The 9,468-nt window shown below is 47.3% G+C and overlaps 1 long non-coding RNA gene across 1 annotated transcript; it reads right to left on the reverse strand.

Annotated features, from left to right (window-relative positions):
* Window positions 1–7,933: 7,933 nt before the first annotated feature.
* LOC125435244 lies at window positions 7,934–9,204 on the reverse strand. Its single transcript, XR_007244874.1, has 2 exons — window positions 8,515–9,204; window positions 7,934–8,222 (listed from the first exon to the last, which is right to left on the reverse strand). It is a non-coding gene; the product is annotated as an uncharacterized LOC125435244 (long non-coding RNA).
* Window positions 9,205–9,468: the final 264 nt, after the last annotated feature.

A 9,468-nucleotide genomic window follows, 5' to 3' on the forward strand; every position in this document is an offset into this window, starting at 1 on the left:
CTGTGACTAGCCCAAGGTCACCCAGCAGGAATGTAGGAGTGCGAAAACACATCTGGTTCACCGGATAAGCCTCTGCCACTCAGGTGGAGAAGTGGGGGATCAAACCTGGTTCTCCAGATTAGAATCGACCTGCTCTTAACCACTACTGTCAACTATGCTGGCTCTCAAGCTTCTAGGCCTTGCTTGGTTGGGAATTCTCTAAACTCACGCTTGTGAAATCTGTTTGCAAGCCTTGGGAGATCACTGAATGGTTTGACTTATGAGTCCCCTTGCATCTGGATATCGATTCCTTGATCTTCTGGAGAACTCTCTTCCATATCTCCTGGTTGCAAATTAAGCAGAGAGGTCATCTGGTGTAGTGGTTAGAGTCCCACACTAGGATCTGGAAGGCACTGTGGTTTACAATTGTATTTATGTGTAATTATATGCATGGCGTAAGATGCGCTGAGCCTGGATTAGAAGAAGAGTTTGGACTTATACCCCACATTTCTACCCTGCAAGGCACAGGTGTCAAACTCACTGGGTGTCAAACTCACTCACTGCTGGCAGGGGATGATGGGAACTGTAGTCCATAACATCTGGAGGGCCGTGAGTTTGACACCTATGCTGTAAGGAGACTCAAAGGGAATTACAAACTCCTTCCTTTCCTCTCCCCACAACAGACACCATGTGAGGTGGGGGGGCTGAGAGAGTTCTGAGAGGACTGTGACTAGCCCAGGGGTAGGGAACCTGCGGCTCTCCAGATGTTCAGGAACTACAATTCCCATCAGCCCCTACCAGCATGGCCAATTGGCCATGCTGACAGAGGCTGATGGGAATTGTAGTTCCTGAACATCTGGAGAGCCGCAGGTTCCCTACCCCTGGACTAGCCCAAGGTCACCCAGCAGGCTTCATGTGTAGGAGCAGGGAAACAAATTTGGTTGACCAGATCAGAGTCTGCCGCTCATGGGCAGGAGTGGGGAATCGAACCCAGTTCTCCAGATTGAGAGTCCACTGCTCTTAACCACGACACCACACTGGCCCTCAGCTATGGGAAGGTGGTTTCTGTTCTATTCTATTGAGCCAGTCTCTCTCATTGGCACCTGGTAAAATGGGGAGGTGAGAATTGCATTCTCCTTGGGAGGAAGGGCAGGATAAAAAATGCTCTTGGCTGATTCTTTGGTGGGGCCCCTCACCCCTTAACCCTGCTACCCTCCAATCCAGAGACTCTCAAATTTTATTCCTTTATTTATTGGACTTTGTTTAGAATCTTAGAACCGTACAGTCGGAAGGGACCCCAAGGGCCATCAAGTCCAACCCCCTGCCATGCAAGAACACAGAAACAAAGCATCCCTGACATATGATCATCCAGCCTCTGTTTAAAAACCTCCAAAGGAGAAGAAGAGTTGGATTTATATCCCCCCTTTGTCTCCTGTAAGGAGACTCAAAGGGGCTGACAATCTCCTTTCCCTTCCCCCCTCACAACAAACACCCTGTGAGGTAGGTGGGGCTGAGAGAGCTCCGAAGAACTGTGACTAGCCCAAGGTCACTTAACTGGCATGTGTGGGAGTGCACAGGTGAATCTGAATTCCCCAGATAAGCCTCCACAGCTCAAGCGGCAGAGCGGGGAATCAAACCCAGTTCTCCATGTGAGAGTGCACCTGCTCTTAACCACTAGGCCACTGCTGCTCCTAGGGGTGGTTTTGTCCTCACGAGGGCTTACTGGGCTCTGACGCTCATGACCAAAGGAGACTCCCCCACCCTCCGAGGCAGTGAATCCCACTGCTTATGCCCCCCCCCCCCCTTAGCCAGGAGCCCAAAGTGCTTCCATTGCCTCCTCCATTTTATCCTCCCAAAAACCCTTCGAGGATACTCCGGATGCTCTACATAAGAACATAAGAACTAGCCTGCTGGATCAGACCAGAGTCCATCTAGTCCAGCACTCTGCTACTCGCAGTGGCCCACCAGGTGCCTTTGGGAGCTCACGTGCAGGATGTGAAAGCAAGGGCCTTAAGAACATAAGAAAGAGCCTGCTGGATCAGACCAGAGTCCATCTAGACCAGCTCTCTGCTACTCGCAGTGGCCCACTAGGAGCCTTTGGGATCTCACATGCAGTATGTGAAAGCAACGGCCTTCTGCTGCTGCTACACCTGGTCTGCTCAGGCATTTGCAATCTGAGATCAAGGAGGATCAAGATTGGGAGCCATAGATCGACTTCTCCATAAATCTGTCCAAGCCCTTGAGTGGCCATCACCACCTCCTGTGGCAGCATTTTCCAAACACCAGTCACACGTTGCGTGAAGAAGTGTTTCCTTTTATTAGTCCTAATTCTTCCCCCCAGCATTTTCAATGAATACCCCCTGGCATTCTACCTGTATGTTTACCTGTGTGTAACGGCTGATGACTCCTGTGTCAGTGCGTCTTCTTAAGAAGAGTGCGCACACCTGAGACCTCATCCTGAGAATAAAACTCAGTTGGCCTTAAAGCGGCCCCTGGACTCAAACGTTTTCTGTTGCTTCAGACCAAAACCTCCGTCTCCCAAAACCCCGTGAGCCGGGGCAGGCTAAAAGCATGTGCCCGGCCGAAGGTCACCCAGCCAGCTCCACAACAGGATGAAGATTTGAGGCCGGATCTCCCAGGCCGAAGTCCATCTCTGTAGCCACTGCACCACCCTGCCTCTCAGGTGCCTACTCTAAAGACATCCAGACTAGCCGCACGGCACGGTGAGGCTGAACTGAGCCGACCCCTTCATCTCTGCAGACTTTGTTGCCTGATGCTCTTTTCTCTTCCGCCGGCCTGTGCCTCTCGCCCCGCTGCGTTCACTGCTCCGTGCCTGTTGCTCGGCCAGGCACCGTGTGCGAGAGGCGCTGGGGGGCCGGGGCTGAGGATTACACAGGCCGTGGCAGGTGCAAACAGGGATCCAGCAGGGGCCCGTGACCTTCTAATTAAGAAATGATTAGTGGAGATTAAGGGGCAGCCGCAATCCTATTGAGTGGAAGGGAGTGGGCGCTGCACGGGAGCCGAGCGCCCGCCTTCTAGGGGTGGCGTCGTCCTCACGAGGGCTTAACGGGCTCTGACGTTCGTGGCCAAAGTAATCCTCGAGGGCTGCTCGGAAGTGATGGCTTGCAGGGTTTAGGGCCGGCTTGCATTGTCATAGAAGGGCCATCGAGTCCAACCCTGTGCAATGCAGAAACACACAATCAAAGCACTCCTGACAGACAGATGGCCATCCAGCCTCTCTTTAAACGTGGGCTTTCTTGACTGTGTGGCTGTGGTCTGGTAGCTTTTGCTGTGGTATTTCGCCTGCCTGTATGGCTGGTGTTTTCAGAGGCATGTCAGTAAGATGTACCATGGAGAGGAGGAGGAGGAGGAGGAGGAGGAGGAGGAGAGTTGGATTTATATCCCCCTTTCTCTCCTGTAAGGAGACTCAACAGGGCTTACAATCTCCTTGCCCTTCCCCCCTCACAACAAACACCCTGTGAGGCAGGTGGGGCTGAAAGAGATCGGAAGAACTGCGACTAGCCCAAGGTCACCCAGCTGGCGTGTGTTGGAATGCAGGGGCTAATCTAGTTCACCAGATAAGCCTCCACCGCTCAAGCGGCAGAGCAGGGAATCAAACCCGGTTCTCCAGATTAGAGTGCACCGGCTCTTAACCGCTACACCACACTGGCTCTAAGAAACGCATCTTACCGTGACGTCCATCTGAAGACACCAGCCACGGAGGCGGGTGAAACATTAGGAGTCTTCGCCACAGCTAATACCTCCGAAAATCTTGTTGGTTTTTAAGGTGCTTCTGGACTCAAATTTTTAAAAAATCCTTTGTGGTAGCTCTGGGAACTCATTCAGGCAGCGACAGACTCATACGGAGTATCCGTGGCTCTGTGGAAGGGGCTCTTCTTGCAGAGGTTTTTCTGGGTCAAGATGTACCTTCAGCCCCAAATAAAACCTTTTCTGTATTGTCGAAGGCCTTCATGGCCAGAATCACTAGGATGTTGTGGTTTTTCCGGGTTGTATGGCCATGTTCCCGTAGCATTTTCTCCTCACGTTTCACCTGCATCTGTGGCTGCCAGTCACAGATGCAGGCGAAACGTCAGGAGAAAATACTGCTGGAACATGATGATACAACCTGGAAAACCCACAACACCCTAAAACCTTTTTTTCTTTTCCTTTTTATGATTTGGACTTTCCTCTTTCACATCGTCTCTGCTGATTTGTTTTCCAGCCTTGGTTTTGTTTAGCAACGTATTTCAAAGGTATTTGATGTCAATGTTTTCTTCTCCTTTCTCAGCCACATGACATTTGTTTCATCACACTCTGCTGTTTTTTAATTGGCTAATTATTTCAATTGGCTAATTATTTCACTCGCAGATAGTGAATTTTCAATTGGGTTTTTCTCGATACGTTTTAATTAGGCTGGAAACAGCGACAACCATTTTGCAGAAAGAGGATTAGAAATATGGCCCATCAAACTGTTGGTGCCGGGGAACTTTGAATGCCTAGCACAGGGGTAGGGAACCTGCGGCTCTCCAGATGTTCAGGAACTACAATTCCCATCAGCCTCTGTCAGCATGGCCAATTGGCCATGCTGGCAGGGGCTGATGGGAATTGTAGTTCCTGAACATCTGGAGAGCCGCAGGTTCCCTACCCCTGGCCTAGCAGAAGACCGTTCTGACTTGGGTGCTTGGTGCCAAATTGACCGTGTTTTGAACAGTTGCTGACAGTTTACACAAGATGCCAGCCACAGATGCAGGCGAAACGTCAGGAGAGAATGCTGCTAGAACACGGCCATACAGCCTGGAAACCACACAGCACCCAAGTTTACACATAACTGTGACTTTAACGGGTTTGACTGTCTCTTTATATGTTAACTGCTTTAAATTCAGGAAACTTCGGGAAAAAGTTTAAATTCGGGAAAAGCTGAACGCCCTTCCTCCCCAAAAACGTCTAACAGAACTTGATTTTTCCAAGTGGACCCAGAAAGTTCCCAGTTGCTTAGCAAGTCCACTTGAACCAGTAGTGGAATCCAAAAATTTTAGTAACAGGTTCCCATGGTGGTGGGATTCAAACTGTGGCGTAGCGCCAATGGGACTGGGCGGGGCATGACGGGGGTGTAGCTGGGCATTCCGGGGGCGGGGCATTCCTGGGCGGGGCTGTGGCAAGGACGCAGCCTTGGGCGGGAAACGAAGGCACGCAGGCGCAGGCTGCCACGCACGCTGGTGCACCTCCTGCTAGACTGCTTCACGTTCTGCGCGCTACTGCTGAGAGCAGGGGTGTAATGAAGGCAAAAATCACGTGGCAAAATCACCCATTAGTAACCCCCTCTTGGCACCCACAAATAATTAGTAACCTACTCTCAGGAACCTGTGAGAACCTGCTGGATCCCACCTCTGACTTGACCCCACCCTACCCCATACCATCTACCTCCTGCTATGCGCGCACACGCACACGCACACGCACACGCACACGCACAGCCACGACTCTTGAATCAAAAATTATTTTTCAGTGCTGATGGTCATCTCCCCTAATCCTGCTCTCATCCAATATCCAAACAGCTTATTCTGAAAACGCCACCATCAGCCGGCGGTGCCCTAGATTTTGCTTTTGGCTGCAGGCCTAGATGGTGGGAAATAAGAAACCTAGTTAGAGCCTTACCTGATAGAGAAAAGTGCCGGCCAAAGAGGTCTCTTCTGCACATGCAAAATAGTGCACTTTCAATCCACTTTGCAGCTGGATTTTACTGTGCAGAATAGCAAAATCCACTTGCCAACAATTGTGAAAACGGATTGAACGTGCATTATTCCGCATATGCAGAAGGGGCCAGAGAGTGGAGACGGGCAGCGGAAGGCCCAGAGGAAGAGACGGTGGGCAGTAAGAGGTGGGTGTAAATCAGAGGTGGGATCCAGCAGGTTCTCACCAGTTCCCGAGAGTGGGTTACTAATTATTTGTGAGTGCCGAGAGGGGGTCACTAATTGGGTCCGCTTTTCCGTTAGAAATTCCATTAGGTCCAAAAATCATAAAGCCCTGTTGTTTCCTATGTGGCTGGTTAGCGAAGGTAGAAAACGGGATCATTCTCCCTGTTGGGCTGTTTTAAAAACATGTTTTAGAAATATGGTCAAGTTCCCTGTTTAAGAAAAGTATCCTTCTTTTGATTTCTAGAAACAAAATTAAGTATTTGAAAGTATGAAGTATTTGACAGGCAGTCAATTAGAGGAGAAGTCGTTGTTTCTGTTGGCACTAGACGATAGGACTTGCTATAATGAGTTTAAATGATGGACAGAAAGATACCAGCTGGAAATTAGGAACTTTTTTTTTACAGTAAGAGTTTTTTTACGGTAACAGAGAAATTATTAATGCCCCGCCCCCGGAATGCCTGGCCACGCCCCCGCCGTGCCCCGCCCAGCCCCATTGGCGCTACGCCACTGTTTGAATTCCACCACCATGGGAACCTGTTACTAAAAATTTTGGATCCCACCACTGGTGTAAATGCTGCAAAGCAGGAATGGGTCTGGTTGCCAATATTCAGACAGGGCCTGAAGTTCTTCCAGTATTTTTACAACAGATTTCCAGGCAACAGAGAACAGTTTCCCTGGAGAGGACAGCAGCGTCTACATGACCATGCCACAATATCCCATCCTGGCTGAGCTCCGTCACTGAATAACACCCGGCCCTCGATCCAAATCTTTAGGAATTCCCAAAACTGGCAAATGTAGCTGGGTTTCACATACGGAGCAAGGAAAAGGCTCGACACAAGAACATAAGAACCAGCCAGCTGGATCAGACCAGAGTCCATCTAGTCCAGCACTCTGCTACTTGCAGTGGCCCACCAGGTGCCTTGGGGAGCTCACAGGCAGGAGGTGAAAGCAATGGCCTTCTGCTGCTGCTGCTGCTGCTGCTGCTCCCGAGCACCTGGTCTGCTAAGGCATTTGCAATCTGAGATCAAGGAGGATCAAGATTGGTAGCCATAGATCAACTTCTCCTCCATAAATCTGTCCAAGCCCCTTTTAAAGCTATCCAGGTTAGTGGCCATCACCACCTCCTGTGGCAGCATATTCCAAACGCCAATCACACGTTGCGTGAAGAAGTGTTTCCTTTGATTAGTCCTAATTCTTCCCCCCAGCATTTTCAATGAATGCCCCCTGGTTCTAGTATTGTGGGAAAGAGAGAAAAATTTCTCTCTGTCCACATTTTCTACCCCATGCATAATTTTATGGACTTCAATCCTATCCCCCCTCAGCCGTTCTCCTCTCCAAACTAAAGAGCCCCAAACGCTGCAGCCTCTCCTCATAAGGAAGGTGCTCCAGTCCCTCAATCATCCTCGTTGCCCTTCTCTGCACTTTTTCTATCTCTTCGATATCCTTTTTGAGATGTGGCGACCAGAACTGAACACGGTACTCCAAGTGCGGTCGCACCACGGCTTTATATAAGAGCCAGAGCATCGGCTAACTCTTTGCATGGGCGGACAAGGAGATAAATGAGGACTGCAGAAGTTTGCCCGTAAAGAAATGTATCGTCTTGGATCGGTTCCCATTCTAGAAAAGGCGTTCGTTCCTCAGTGTGCGTGCGGCATCCAAAAGTCGAAGGACGCCTCTTTCATGGAGGAGAAAGATCGCACCCTGCCTAGCAAATCGTATCTAAAACTGATGCTCACTTAATTGGTGGCCCAGTTTAATCAATTAAAAGGTTTCAGAGCTGTTTGTTCCACTGATTGATTTACCTAATGGTTTTTTAAAGCAGACGCCGTGCCTAATGACTGTTCTGTGTTTTGAACTGGGGTGTTTTTCAGATCCCCCCCCCCCCCTTTATGGTTGCCAGGTCTTGGTTGGGACCAGCTGTTGAAGGCCAACTCTAGGTTGAGAAATGTTTGGAGATTTCTGGGTGGCGCCTGCAAAGGGGCGGAGTTTGGAAAAGGAGGAAACTGTTTGGAGGACGAAACATACAATCCATATTCTCTCTCTTTTAACTTTTTAAAATTACATTTTATTTCAACACACAAAGTAAACATAGACATATATTAAAAACATAGACTTTCACATTCTTCGTTTCTATGGAGCTCACGATCTAAATACATTTTAAAAAATGGTTACTCTGCCTTTTCAATATATCTTCATGTATAATAACATATTTATAATAAAACATATATTACACAAAGTAAACATAGACATATATTAAAAACATAGACTTTCATATTCTTAGTTTCTATGGAGCTCACTATCTAAATACATTTTAAAAAATGGTTACTCTGCCTTTTCAATATATCTTCATGTATAATAACATATTTATAACATATATTACACAAACAGACATATATTAAAAACATAGACTTTCATATTTGTTTCTATGGAGCTTACTTTCTAAATACATTTTAAAAAATGGTTACTCTGCCTTTTCAATATATCTTCATATATAATAACATATTTATAATAAAACATATATTACACAAAGTAAACATAGACATATATAAAAACATAGACTTTCATATTCTTAGTTTCTATGGAGGTCACTATCTAAATACATTTTAAAAAATGGTTACTCTACCTTTTCAATATATCTTCATATATAATAACATCTTTATAACAAAACATATATTACACAAAGTAAACATAAACATATATTAAAAACACAGACGTTCATATTCTTTGTTTCTATGGAGCTTACTTTCTAAATACATTTTAAACAAATGGTTACTCTGCCTTTTCAATATATCTTCATATATAATAACATCTTTATAATAAAACATATTCGCCTAAATCTTTATTCTTGTGCTTTGATTCAACTTTATTTTTAATTTTCAGCTATATATTTTTTTAAGTTCCATTTTTCCTGAAAGTCTGGAATTGATCTATTATGTATAAAACAGCAAAGCAGGCGTTTTCTCCAGCGGAAATGATTCCTTGCAGCTTTGAGATCAGTTGTAATTCCGGGAGATCTCTAACCACCACCTGGAAATTGGAAGTAATAGTCCTGAAGCCAGGCTGTTGATCCTGGAGTCGAATTCTGACATAGCCACAAATTTACTGGATAACTTTGAATACAGCGCGGAGAAAGAGTGAGAAATAGATGTACCGTCTAGCTGTCAATAGGGCTTAGTGGAGCAGGGGCAACCAAAGGTTTAGAACAGTGATGGCGAACCTATGGCACGGGTGCCAGAGGTGGCACTCAGAGCCCTCTCTGTGGGCATGCGCAGAGTTCATCATGTGGGGGGGGAAATGGCCCCCCCACCCTCCCACATGCATCTAGGTTGGTCTGGGCCTCTGGGCTCGATTATTAGCATTAAACCTAAGACCTAGTTTTGGGAAAGCAGTGTAGGTAACCCTGTTAAACGCTGTTAAACCCCACTGATTTTCATGCAAAGAACTAAAGCACAAGCCTTTACCTGGGAGTAAGCTTGGTTGCTGGGAATGTGGCTTGCTTCTGACTAAACCCTCCTAGGGCCGTGATTCACTCGTTCGAAGAGTTTCATGGTTGCTTCAAAGCAAAGCCACCTTGTAC

The sequence above is a fragment of the Sphaerodactylus townsendi genome, linkage group LG06 (assembly GCF_021028975.2).
Source record: "Sphaerodactylus townsendi isolate TG3544 linkage group LG06, MPM_Stown_v2.3, whole genome shotgun sequence".
Lineage (NCBI taxonomy): Eukaryota > Metazoa > Chordata > Lepidosauria > Squamata > Sphaerodactylidae > Sphaerodactylus > Sphaerodactylus townsendi.